This window comes from Trachypithecus francoisi, unplaced genomic scaffold (assembly GCF_009764315.1).
Source record: "Trachypithecus francoisi isolate TF-2019V2 unplaced genomic scaffold, Tfra_2.0 Contig00556, whole genome shotgun sequence".
Lineage (NCBI taxonomy): Eukaryota > Metazoa > Chordata > Mammalia > Primates > Cercopithecidae > Trachypithecus > Trachypithecus francoisi.
The window spans coordinates 16,754-30,814 of record NW_022680724.1 but is presented as its reverse complement, the minus strand read 5'-3'; positions in this window follow the sequence as shown (position 1 = coordinate 30,814).

Below are 14,061 nucleotides of genomic sequence, written 5' to 3'. Positions count from 1 at the left end.
ACACCTCTTCAACATTAATCTCCATTTAAAATTACATAAAACAATTCATGTAATAATTTTAGCTTTGTTTTCTATATTCAACACTCTGATTCTGTCAAATGCTTAAATGCAGACATTTTGTCTGTCTGATTTCATCTAAGCTGTGGTTTTTAAACAATGTGTTTCCACTAAAGAACACTTTCTACTTCTCTTTCAGGTTTTAGAAACACTTATTTAAACCAAATTTTAATTTTTGTGTCCAAAATAAGTTTTAAAGGCATCTGTTCTTTCATATGAAATAGGTTAGGCTGCCTATTTGTTACTCAGCTCACAGAATCGTTCTGCTTATGAAATTCTGCATGCTGCCTTTTAGTGAGTGAAGAATTTGGGGTTGGACTTGTAAAAAGTCATCTTTCCCTTAAAGAAATGAAAGAAAACAAAGCAAAGTCAGTGAAAGACAGTCTATACAGTTTCAGGAGTAAATCTATATGCGGCTTTGCCAAGCACTTGGTTGGATATAAATGCATCAACTTGTTTTTAAAAAATGCACAATTTGCTTCCCTAAAACATTATTACTTGCTTTTCAAGTTATTGACAAACACACATTTGATATGCTCTTATATGTTATAGTTTTGTAACATATGAACTCAAGACTTTCTACTCTTCATAATTAAATCCTGTTTTAAAACATCACAAAACAGGAAACAGCATTCAAATTAGATTTACTATATAAAGATACGATTCACATAGGACTGCTGAGTTTGTTGAACACTAAAACTATGAAACAATTGCTTTTTATATTAAAAAGACCATGGATAGAAGTTATGAAAATCCAAATGCAGGATAGTAATTTTTCTTTCTTTTTTAACCTAGCTGAATTTATGAAAGACTATTGCAGGTGTTTAAAAAGAAAGAAAAGTTGTTTTATCTAATACTGTAAGTAGTTGTCATTTTCTGGAAAATTTAATAGTTTTAGAGCTAATGTATCTCCACTTCTTGGTTAGGCAATAAAACAGCCTTTCACCATTGTGGAATGATGCCCTGGCTTAAAGTTTTAAAGTCTAAAGTTTAGCTCCACATCAGGCTTCTTTTGAGAATTCTATGTGGAATTTGGTATTACAGAAACTGATTAGTTTGTCAGTTTGCAGATAGATTTAGCACAGTACTCTGGATAGACTGAGATGTTCTTTCACAACGGATGATCTGTAATACCGTAAGACGCTGATCTTTAGAATTGTTTAATCAGTCTTATTTTTGTACAGTATTAGTGACCTAAGTTATTTTGCTGTCCCGTTTTTATAAATCAAATGAAGTTATAAAAGGGGACTCTGACAGTAGGTATTTTGTACATATGTATATATGTTGTCCAAACAAAAATAATAAATGACAAAGAAAAAAATGTTCTTCCATGTTCAATATATTTGTAGTGTTTCTCTTGGATACAAATTCTCTGATGTTTAATAAAGTTTTAGAAGCGTCTTCAGGGTTTTCCTCTGGCATAAAATATGTGTGCAAAAATATCTGTGATCAAAGTGAGGTGATTACACTGTCTTTACAGTTTTAATATTTATCTTCAGAATCAATACTCTTGTTCACTTTAAAGGCTTATGTTTTCTAAAAAGTCTTAATTACATGTATAATGCTTTAATTAAGTATGGAGTATTTAAAGTTGTGTAGAATTTATACAGAAACGTTTTGTCACATTCTTTGTATTTTTACAATATTTCCAAACTATAATTGCTTTCATATAGTATAAGCTGTGAACACTGACTAAATGTAATACCCCTTTCTTTGTATTGGTAGAGGCACTCTCCAGTATCAATGCTGCTGTGTACAGTGTACAGTAATGTGTGACAAACATTTAAAGGCTTTGTAACATTCTTCACATTTTTAGGGTTTCTCTACATTATGATTTATATTTAGAAGCGTTTGAGTTCTGGATAAAACTCTGTCACATTTTTCAGGTTTCTAGACTTTCTCTCAAGTATGAAGTATCTCATGATTAGAAAGGCTTAGAAGAATTAGAAGATTCTTCACATTTGTAAGATATCCTTCCAGTATGAATTATCTTATGCTTTAGAAGGCTGGAGGCCCAGTTAAAGATTTTGTCACATTCTTTGCATTTGTAGGGTTTCTCTCCTCGTATGAATTCTCTTATGATCAGTAACAGATGAGTGACACTTAAAGGCTTTCCCCATTCTTCACATTTGTAGGTTTCTCTACAGTATGAATTTTCTCATGTTCATTGAGTTTGAAGAGTATTTAAAGGCTTTGCCACATTCATCACAAGTACAGGGTTTCTCTTCAGTATGACTCCTCTTATGTCTAGTAAGGCATGACAACCAGTTAAAGGCTTTGCCACTCTTCACATTTGTGGGGTTTCTCTCCAGTATGAATTTTCTTATGTCCACTAAGGTCTGAGGCCTGTTTAAAGGCTTTGCCACACCCTTTACAAATGTAAAGTTTCTCTCCAGTATGAATTCTCTTATGTCTAGTAAGGATTGAGAACCGTTAAAGGCTTTGCCACAATCCTCACATTTGTAGGGTTTCTCTCCAGTATGAATTATCTTATGTTTTGTCAGGTCTGAGGTGGACTTAAATGCTTTGCTACATTCATCACATTTGTAGGGTTTCCCTCCACAATGAATGCTCTTATGTTTACTGAGGGTTGAGCGATACTTAAAGGCTTTCCCACATTCTCCACATTTGTAGGCTTTCTCTCCAGTATGAGTTTTCTTATGTTCATTAAGGTTTGAGGAGTATTTAAAGGCTTTGCCACATTGATCACAATTATAGGGTTTCTCTCCAGTATGAGTCATCATATGTCTAGTAAGGCATGAGACCCACATAAAGGCTTTGCCACATTTTTCACATTTCATTTGTAGGGTTTCTCTCCAGTATGAATTTTCTTATGTCCACTAAGGTATGAGGCCTCTTTAAAAGCTTTGCCACACTCTTTACAAATGTAAGGTTTCTCTCCAGTATGAATTCTCTTATGGCTACTAAAAGTTGAGAACCATTTAAAGGCTTTGCCACAATCCTCACATTTGTAGGGCTTCTCTCCAGTACAATTCTCTTATGTTTTGTCAGGACTGAGATGCACTTAAAGGCTTTGCCGCACATCACACTTGTAGGGTGTGTCTCCAATGTGAATTCTCTTGTGTATAATAAGCTTGCAGACTGTAAAAAACCTTTGCCACATTCATCACATTCGTAGGGTTTCTCTCCAGTATGAATTCTCTCATGTTTAATAAGGTTTGAGGGTGAGTTAAAGGCTTTGCCATATTCTTCACATTTGTAGGGATTATCTCTAGTGTGGATTCTCTGATGTTGAGTTAGGAGTGAGAACATGGGAAAGAATTTGCCATATTCTTTTTTTTTAATATATCTTTAAGTTCTAGGTACATGTGCATACGTGCAGGTTTTTTACATATGATACTTGTGCCATGTTGGTGTGCTGCACACATCAACTCGTCAGCACCCATCAAGTCATCATTTCTATCATGTATAACTCTCCAATGCAATCCTCGCCCCTCCCCCCTCCCCATGATAGGCTCCAGTGTGTGATGTTCCCCTTCCCGAGTCCAAGTTTCCTCATTGTTCAGTTCCCACCTATGAGTGAGAACATGCGGTGTTTGGTTTTCTCTTCTTGTGATAGTTTGCTAAGAATCATGGTTTCCAGCTGCATCCATGTCCCTAAAGGACACAAACTCATCCTTTTTTATGGCTGCATAGTTTTCCATGGTGTATATGTGCCACATTTTCTTAATCCAGTCTGTCACAGATGGACATTTGGGTTGATTCCAAGTCTTTGCTATTGTGAATAGTGCCGCAATAAACATACATGTGCATGTGTCTTTGTAGTAGAATAATTTATAATCCTTTTGGTATATACCCAGTAGTGGGATGGCTGGGTCATATGGTACATCTAGTTCTAGATCGTTGAGGAATTGCCATACTGTTTTCCATAATGGTTGAACTAGTTTACAATCCCACCAACAGTGTAAAAATGTTCCTATTTCTCCACATCCTCTCCAACACCTGTTCTTTCCAGATTTTTTAATGATTGCCATTCTAACTGGTGTGAGATGGTATCTCATTGTGGTTTTGATTTGCATTTCTCTGAGGGCGAGTGATGATGAGCATTTTTTCATGTGTCTGTTGGCTGTATGGATGTCTTCTTTTGAGAAATGTCTGTTCATATCCTTTCCCCACTTTTTGATGGGGTTGTTTGTTTTTTTCTTGTATGTTTGTTTGAGTTCTTTGTAGATTCTGGATATTAGCCCTTTGTCAGATGAGTAGGTTGCAAAAATTTTCTCCCATTCTGTAGGTTGCCTGTTCACTCTGATGGTAGTTTCTTTTGCTGTGCAAAAGCTCTTTAGTTTAATGAGATCCCATTTGTCAATTTTGGCTTTTGCTGCCGTTGCTTTTGGTGTTTTAGACATGAAGTCCTTGCCCATGCCTATGTCCTGAATGGTACTACCTAGATTTTCTTCTAGGCTTTTATGGTATTAGGTCTAACATTGAAGTCTCTAATCCATCTTGAATTAATTTTCGTATAAGGGGTAAGGAAAGGATCCAGTTTCAGCTTTCTACTTATGGCTAGCCAATTTTCCCAGCACCATTTATTAAATAGGGAATCCTTTCCCCATTTCCTGTTTTTGTCAGGTTTGTCAAAGATCAGATGGCTGTAGATGTGTGGTATTATTTCTGAGGACTCTGTTCTGTTCCATTGGTCTATTTCTCTGTTGTGGTACCAGTACCATGCTGTTTTGGTTACTGTAGCCTTGTAGTATAGTTTGAAGTCAGGTAGCGTGACACCTCCAGCTTTGACCTTTTGACCTAGGATTGTCTTGGCAATGCGGGTTCTTTTTTGGTTCCATATGAACTTTAAAGCAGTTTTTTCCAATTCTGTGAAGAAAGTCATTGGTAACTTGATGGGGATGGCATTGAATCTATAAATCACCTTGGGCAGTATGGCCATTTTCACGATATTGATTCTTCCTATCCATGAGCATAGTATGTTCTTCCATTTGTTTGTGTCCTCTTTGATTTCACTGAGCAGTGGTTTGTAGTGCTCCTTGAAGAGGTCCTTTACATCCCTTGTATGCTGGATTCCTAGGTATTTTATTCTCTTTGAAGCAATTGTGAATGGAAGTTCATTCCTGATTTGGCTCTCTGCTTGTCTGTTACTGGTGTATAAGAATGCTTGTGATTTTTGCACATTAATTTTGTATCCTGAGACTTTGCTGAAGTTGCTTATCAGCTTAAGGAGATTTTGGGCTGAGACAATGGGGTTTTCTAAATATACAATCATGTCATCTGCAAACAGGGACAATTTGACTTCTTCTTTTCCTAACTGGATACCCTTGATTTCTTTCTCTTGCCTGATTGCCCTAGCCAGAACTTCCAACACTATGTTGAATAGGAGTGGTGAGAGAGGGCATCCCTGTCTTGTGCCAGTTTTCAAAGGGAATTTTTCCAGTTTTTGCCCATTCAGTATGATATTAGCTGTGGGTTTGTCATAAATAGCTCTTATTATTTTGAGGTACGTTCCATCAATACCGAATTTATTGAGCGTTTTTAGCATAAAGGGCTGTTGAATTTTGTCAAAAGCCTTTTCTGCATCTATTGAGATAATCATGTGGTTCTTGTTTTTGGTTCTGTTTATATGCTGGATTACGTTTATTGATTTGCGAATGTTGAACCAGCCTTGCATCCCAGGGATGAAGCCCACTTGATCATGGTGGATAAGCTTTTTGATGTGCTGCTGAATCCAGTTTGCCAGTATTTTATTGAGAATTTTTGCATCGATGTTCATCAGGGATATTGGTCTAAAATTCTCTTTTTTTGTTGTGTCTCTGCCAGGCTTTTGTATCAGGATGATGTTGGCCTCCTAAAAAGAGTTAGGGAGGATTCCCTCTTTTTCTATTGATTGGAATAGTTTCAGAAGGAATGGTACCAGCTCCTCCTTGTACCTCTGGTAGAATTCAGCTGTGAATCCATCTGGTCCTGGACTTTTTTTGGTGGGTAGGCTATTAATTGTTGCCTCAATTTCAGAGCCTGCTATTGGTCTATTCAGGGATTCAACTTCTTCCTGGTTTAGTCTTGGGAGAGTGTAAGTGTCCAGGAATTATCCATTTCTTCTAGATTTTCTAGTTGATTTGCGTAGAGGCATTTATAGTATTCTCTGATGGTTGTTTGTATTTCTGTGGGGTTTGTGGTGATATCCCCTTTATCATTTTTATTGCGTCTATTTGATTCCTCTCTCTTTTCTTCTTTATTAGTCTTGCTAGCGTCTGTCAATTTTGTTGATCTTTTCAAAAAACCAACTCCTGGATTCATTGATTTTTTGGAGGGTTTTTTGTGTCTCTATCTCCTTCAGTTCTGCTCTGATCTTAGTTATTTCTTGCCTTCTGCTAGCTTTTGAATGTGTTTACTCTTGCCTCTCTAGTTCTTTTAATTGTGATGTTAAAGTGTCAATTTTAGATCTTTCCTGCTTTCTCTTGTGGGCATTTAGTGCTATAAATTTCCCTCTACACACTGCTTTAAATGTGTCCCAGAGATTCTGGTATGTTGTATCTTTGTTCTCATAGGTTTCAAAGAACATCTTTATTTCTGCTTTCATTTCGTTATGTACCCAGTAGTCATTCAGGAGCAGGTTGTTCAGTTTCCATGTAGTTGAGCGGTTTTGATTGAGTTTCTTAGTCCTGAGTTCTAGTTTGATTGCACTGTGGTCTGAGAGACAGTTTGTTATAATTTCTGTTCTTTTCCATTTGCTGAGGAGTGCTTTACTTCCAATTATGTAGTCAATTTTGGAATAAGTGTGATGTGGTGCTGAGAAGAATGTATATTCTGTTGATTTGGGGTGGAGAGTTCTATAGATGCCTATTACGTCCTCTTGGTGCAGAGATGAGTTCAATTCCTGTATATCCTTGTTAACTTTCTGTCTCGTTGATCTGTCTAATGTTGACAGTGGAGTGTTGAAGTCTCCCATTATTATTGTATGGGAGTCTAAGTCTCTTTGTAGGTCTCTAAGGACTTGCTTGATGAATCTGGGTGCTCCTGTATTGGGTGCATAGATATTTAGGAGAGTTAACTCTTCCTGTTGAATTGATCCCTTTACCATTATATAATGGCCTTCTTTGTCTCTTTTGATCTTTGATGGTTTAAAGTCTGTTTTATCATAGACTAGGATTGCAACCCCTGCTTTTTTTTGTTCTCCATTTGCTTGGTAGATCTTCCTCCATCCCTTTATTTTGAGCCTATGTATGTCTCTGCATGTGTGATGGGTCTCCTGAATACAGCAGACTGATTGGTCTTGACTCTTTATCCAGTTTGCCAGTCTGTGTCTTTTAATTGGAGCATTTAGTCCATTGACATTTAAGGTTAATATTGTTATGTGTGAACTTGATCCTGTCATTATGATATTAACTGGTTATTTTGCTCGTTAGTTGATGCAGTTTCTTCCTAGCCTCGATGGTCTTTACATTTTGGCATGTTTTTGCAATGGCTGGTACCGGTTGTTCCTTTCCATGTTTAGGGCTTCCTTCAGGGTCTCTTGTCAGGCAGGCCTGGTGGTGACAAAATCTCTAAGCATTTGCTTATCTGTAAAGGATTTTATTTCTCCTTCACTGATGAAACTTAGTTTGGCTGGATATGAAATTCTGGGTTGAAAATTCTTTTCTTTAAGAACGTTGAATATTGGCCCCCACTCTCTTCTGGCTTGTAGAGTTTCTGCCGAGAGATCTGCTGTTAGTCTGATGGGCTTCCCTTTGTGGGTAACCCGACCTTTCTCTCTGGCTGCCCTTAAGATTTTTTCCTTCATTTCAACTTTGGTGAATCTGGCAATTATGTGTCTTGGAGTTGCTCTTCTGGAGGAGTATCTTTGTGGCGTTCTCTGTATTTCCTGAATTTGAATGTTGGCCTGCCCTACTAGGTTGGGGAAGTTCTCCTGGATGATATCCTGAAGAATGTTTTCCAACTTGGTTCCATTTTCCCCCTCACTTTCAGGCACCCCAATCAGATGTAGATTTGGTCTTTTTACATAATCCCATACTTCTTGCAGGCTTTGTTCATTTCTTTTTCTTCTTTTTTCTTTTGGTTTTCTCTTCTCGCTTCATTTCATTCATTTGATCCTCAATCGCTGATACTCTTTCTTCCAGTTGATCGAGTCTGTTACTGAAGCTTGTGCATTTGTCACGTATTTCTCATGTCATGGTTTTCATCTCTGTCATTTCATTTATGACCTTCTCTGCATTAATTAGACTAGCTGTCAATTCTTCCACTCTTTTTTCAAGATTTTTAGTTTCTTTGCGCTGGGTACGTAATTCCTCCTTTAGCTCTGATAAGTTTGATGGGCTGAAGCCTTCTTCTCTCATCTCGTCAAAGTCATTCTCTGACCAGCTTCGATGCGTTGCTGGCGATGGGCTGCGCTCCTTTGCAGGGGGAGATGCGCTCTTATTTTTTGAATTTCCAGCTTTTCTGCCCTGCTTTTTCCCCATCTTTGTGGTTTTATCTGTCTCTGGTGTTTGATGATGGTGAGGTACTGATGGGGTTTTGGTATAGGTGTCCTTCCTGTTTGATAGTTTTCCTTCTGACAGTCAGGACCCTCAGCTATAGGTCTGTTGGAGATTGCTTGAGGTCCACTCCCGACCCTGTTTGCCTGGGTATCAGCAGCAGGGGTTGCAGAAGAGAGAATATTGCTGAACAATGAGTGTACCTGTGTGATTCTTCCTTTGGAAGCTTCCTCTCAGGGGTGTACTCCACCCTGTGAGGTGTGGGGTGTCAGACTGCCCCTAGTGGGGGATGTCTCTCAGTTAGGCTACTCAGGGGTCAGGGACCCACTTGAGCAGGCAGTCTGTCCGTTCTGAGATCTCAACCTCCGTGTTAGGAGATCCACTGCTTTCTTCAAAGCTGTCAGACAGAGTCGTTTGCATCTGCAGAGTTCTGCTGCCTTTTTCTTGTTTTTTTTTTTTTTTTTTTAGCTGTGCCCTGTCCCCAGAGGTGGAGTCTACAGAGACAGGCAGGTTTCCTTGAGCTGCTGTGAGCTCCACCCAGTTTGAGCTTCCCAGCGGCTTTGTTTACCTACTTAAGCCTCAGCAATGGGGGCACCCCTCCCCCAGCCTCCTGCTGCCTTGCGGTTAGATTGCAGACTGCTGTGTTAGCAATGAGGGAGGCTCCGTGGGCGTGGGACCTCCCGGCCAGGTGTGGGATATATTCTCCGGTGTGCCCGTTTGCTTAAAGCGCAATATTGGGGTGGGAGTTACCCGATTTTCCACGTGTTGTGTGTCTCAGTTCCCCGGCTAGGAAAAGGGATTCCGTTCCCCCTTGCGCTTCCCAGGTGAGGCGATGCCTCGCCCTGCTTCAGCTCTCGCTGGTCGGGCTGCAGCAGCTGACCAGCACCGATTGTCCAGCACTCCCTAGTGAGATGACCCCAGTACCTCAGTTGAAAATGCAGAAATCACCGGTCTTCTGTGTCACTCGCGCTGGGAGTTGGAGACTGGAGCTGTTCCTCTTCGGCCATCTTCCAGAGTATCTCTCTATGCTCCTCTGTATAATATTGCTAGCCTGGAAGAGATACTTGCAAACAATATTCAAAACAGCATCATTCACAATAGCCAAATGGTGGTAGCAACCCAACTGTCCCTGGGTGGATGGACGCATCGACACAATGCTGTCTAAGCAGACAGTGGAATAGTGTTCAGCCTTGAAAAGGAAGGAGATTCTGACACCTGCTGCATCAAGAATGAACCTTGATTAGGCTGAGCAAAATAAACCAGACAAAAAGACAAATGCTGTATTATTCCACTTTTCCAAGGCACCTAGAGTAGTCAAATCCATAGATACAGACAGGAGAATGGTGGCTGCCAGGGTCTGAGGAAGGTTGGGAATGGGGAGTTGTTCTTTAATGAGGTACAGAGTTTTAGTTTTACAAGGTGAAAAGCATTCTGGAAATTGGTTGCACAACAATGTGAATGTACTTAATGCCACTGGAATGTACACTTAAGCATAGTTAGACAGTAAATTTTATGTTACATTTATTTTACCACAATTTTTATAGTGGGGTAGTTATGCCTATCTCCTTGCATTGCTGTAAGGACTTCATGAGATAACATATAAGGAACCACCTAGCATGTTGCCTGGCACATAGTAACTGCTCAGTAAATCACAATTGGATGTTATGGAAGATTAAGTTACCTGACTTATGTGAGGCTTGCTCTCCTCAGCTGAAAATTTTTCCAACAAATATTAGATGAGACCCTACTGTATTATGCTGTGTTCATAAATAGCACTCTGCCTTTTCCCTTCCCACAGAGTGCAGTGAGTAGAAGACACTTGTCTGCACCCAAAAAGCTCCATGTTGATGGTGAGAAGGGAAAGCTGGATGGAGGGGTTTCTGGAACTCCTGTGAGGGGGGATGCTGAGAAATGAGGCAGGGGCCCAACATCTTCCACCCCCACTAAAGTTGCCTTGTACTTCCCAGCTGGGTCTGTACTTTATAGAAGTTGCCACTTTTTCTGCCTCTATTACCTCATGGCCCAGTCAGCACAATTACCTTCTTTGCCATGATCACCATCAACATCCTTACATCACCTATCATCATCACCATCACCATTCTCACCATCATCATCTTCTTCATCACCATCATCCTCAACATAACTATCACTATCATTATCACCACCTTCACCATCACCATCCTCATCGTCATAAATATCATTATCATTATAACCCTCACCGTCCTCACCATCATCATCACTATCCTCATCACCATCACCAACCTCACCATCACCATCCCCATACTCACCATCACCATCCTCATTATCATCATCAGTCTCACCCTCACCATTCTCAGCAGCATCAGCAGCAGCATCCTCATCATAACTATCACTATCATCACCACCTTCACCATCACCATCCTCAACGTCATGATTATCATCATTATCGCCATCAGCATCCCAACCATCACCATCCTTACCATCATCATCACCATGCTCACCTTCACCATTCTCACCATCATCATCATCACCATCATCCTCAGAGTAACTGTCACTATCATCACCACCTTCACCATCACCATCCTCAACATCCTCACTGTCATCAACATTACTATCCTCACCAGCATCCTCAGTGTAACTATCACTATCATGATCACTACCTTCACCATCACCATCCTCACCATCATCATCATCAACATAACTATCACTATCATTATCACCACCTGCACCATTACCATCCTCACCATCATCATCATCATCATCATCATCATCACAACCACAATTATGAAAATCTTGGAGGAAAAGGAGAGGAGGTAGCATATTAAAATACAGGTACTTTGATGAGGAGTAACAGGCAGAGTTGAAGCTGGGGAGGGGATATCAAACCATGGAGACCCCCAGAACATAAAACTAAGAAGCTCAGCCTTTTGCCCAGAATCAGAGGCACCCTTGAAGAGTTATCAGCAGGAGAGTATGCAGTCAGATTTGTGTTTAGGCAGAACATTGAGCAATCCTCAGAAGGAAGAAGCAGAGGGAGGGAGGCCCACAGAGGAGATAGAACCTTCAACACCAACCAGGGTCCTGGTCCTGGGTCCAGCAGATCTGGCAGGAATGAGGGATTGGAGTCTCATGGGTAGCGGCTGCAACTAGGCAGGGAAAGGTCTCAGTCTCCCTGTCACTCTCTTCCCTGCTCCCAACTTTCCTGTCCCACCTTTGCTAATAGGCTCAACACCTCCAACTGCACCCACCCACTAGATTTGCCCCAATTCCTCCTCCTCTCTCATGCCTGAGGCCCAGGTGACTTCCATATCTGACCAGGTCTACTTTAGGATTTTAATGAGATAACCTGGGTAGAAGTACTGGTGCCCTGCCAGCCACAGCAGGTACTCCACATATGGTAAACTGGAACTGTCTTCTCAGTTCCTACAGCCTTGGGTTCAAATTCTCCCTAATCCAGATGACCACTGTCTCTCACCTGAGCAGAGAAGCCTCCCATTGGTCTGACTGTCCCAGACCTTCCTCCTTCCAGATATCAGCCTGATAATTTTCTCAAACTGCAAATCTGGTCATGTCCTTCCCTTGTCCCATCGACTGAAGAGTAAGATCCAAATTCCTTAGCATGACACCCCAGGGCCTGAGGAGCTGAGGTCCCTCCATTTCCACCTTGACTTGTTCCCCTCCCCCTCTAGTAGCATTGCTGACCCACTTGCTTTGTTCTTTCACCACATGGCTTTGATCATGTTAGTCTTCTGCCTGGACAGTCTTCCCACATCTTCTCCACCTCGTGAATTTCTGCTTAACCTACAAAGCCCAGTTCACCTTCTCTGTGAATCCTGCTTCCTTCCCATCATGCAGTAAATTGTCTCTCCCACTAGACCTCCAGCCCCTAAAAATCAGGGACTGCTTAATGCATGTTGGTATTGGCTACCCCTCGCTTAATTACCCTAATCAGCTAATTCTATCCCTTGTATTTATGTTTCCCTTTTTACTGAAGCTTCTCACAGGCCAGGCACTGAGATCCAGGGGAGAACACTGAGAGGAGGACAAGCATGAACACTGAAGGCTGCAATGGCACAGACACCAAGAGACCATGTGGGATGCAGGAAGCCTCATCTCTAGAGTGTCTTCCTGGTTCACCATGCACTTTCCTCCCTTCCCTTATTGGAGTCACCTTGTGCTGGTTCTAACAGCCTGTGTCCCTGAAACACGCACTCCCACACACAAATAGACCCACGCCCATCCACATGTACCTGCCCATACATAGAGAGACCTCTGTGTGTAGCCCCCAGTGCTACAAATGCTAATCTTGAGAATGAAGATCTTGCAAGTGCCATGTGCCAGGCATGATGCCAGGTCCCCGACAACCAAGTCAATATATCCAAAGTATTATCTTTCAACAAATAATAAATCTATAATATTGTATGCATATAAAAAAGCAATGTCAATTAAACTCCTGGTATATTAATTGGTTGACATGTTTCTTAATTTTTTTCTTAAAAATACTTCTGAATAATGTCAGATTTATAGAAAAACTGCAATAATAATATTGACTGTTCCCATATTTCCCAGATCCAATTTCCCCAACAATTACATCTTATGTTCTTATGGTATATTTGTCACAATAAATGAGCCTATAAAATACAATATTAATATTATTAGGTAAAGACTACACTTTATTCAGATTTTTATAATTTTTTTTCTGTTCTAGGCTTCTATCCAGTAACAATCAACATTGCTATTATTACTTCAAATATTTTTTCTACTCTATTTTTTCTTTCTTCTTCTTCTGATATTACATTTATATATATGCTACACCTATTAAAATTGTTCCATAATTCTTGGATATTCTGTTCTCCTTGTTCATTATTTTTTTTCTTTTGTTTGCATTTCAGTTTGTGAAATTCCTGTCAATTTTTTTATTTTTTATTCATATATACATTTTTATTATACTTTAAGTTCTAGGGTACATGTGCACAACCTGCAGGTTTGTTACATATGCATACATGTGCCATGTTGGTGTGCTGCACCCGTTAACTCATCATTTACATTAGGTATATCTCCTAATGCTATCCCTCCCTCCTCCCCCCCTACCCAACAGCAGGCCCCGTGTGTGATGTCCCCTTCCTTGTCCAATGTTCTCATTGTTCAATTCCCACTTTTGAGTGAGAACATGCGGTGTATTTTTTTGTCCTTGCAATAGTTTGCTTAGAATGATGGTTTCCAGCTTCATCCATGTCCCCACAAAGGACATTAACTCATCCTTTTTTAAGGCTGCATAGTATTCCATGGTGTATATGTGCCACATTTCCTTAATCCAGTCTATCATTGATGGACATTTGGGTTGGTTCCAAGTCTTTGCTATTGTGAATAGTGCCACAATAATCATACGTATGCATGTGTCTTTATAGCAGCATGATTTATAATCCTTTGGATATATACCCAGTAATGGGATGGCTGGGTCAAATGGTATTTCTAGTTCTAGATCCTTGAGGAATCACCACACTGTTTTCCACAATGGTTGAACTAGGAATGTAAAGTGTTCCTGTTTCTCCACATCCTCTCCAGCACCTGTTGTTTCCTTTTT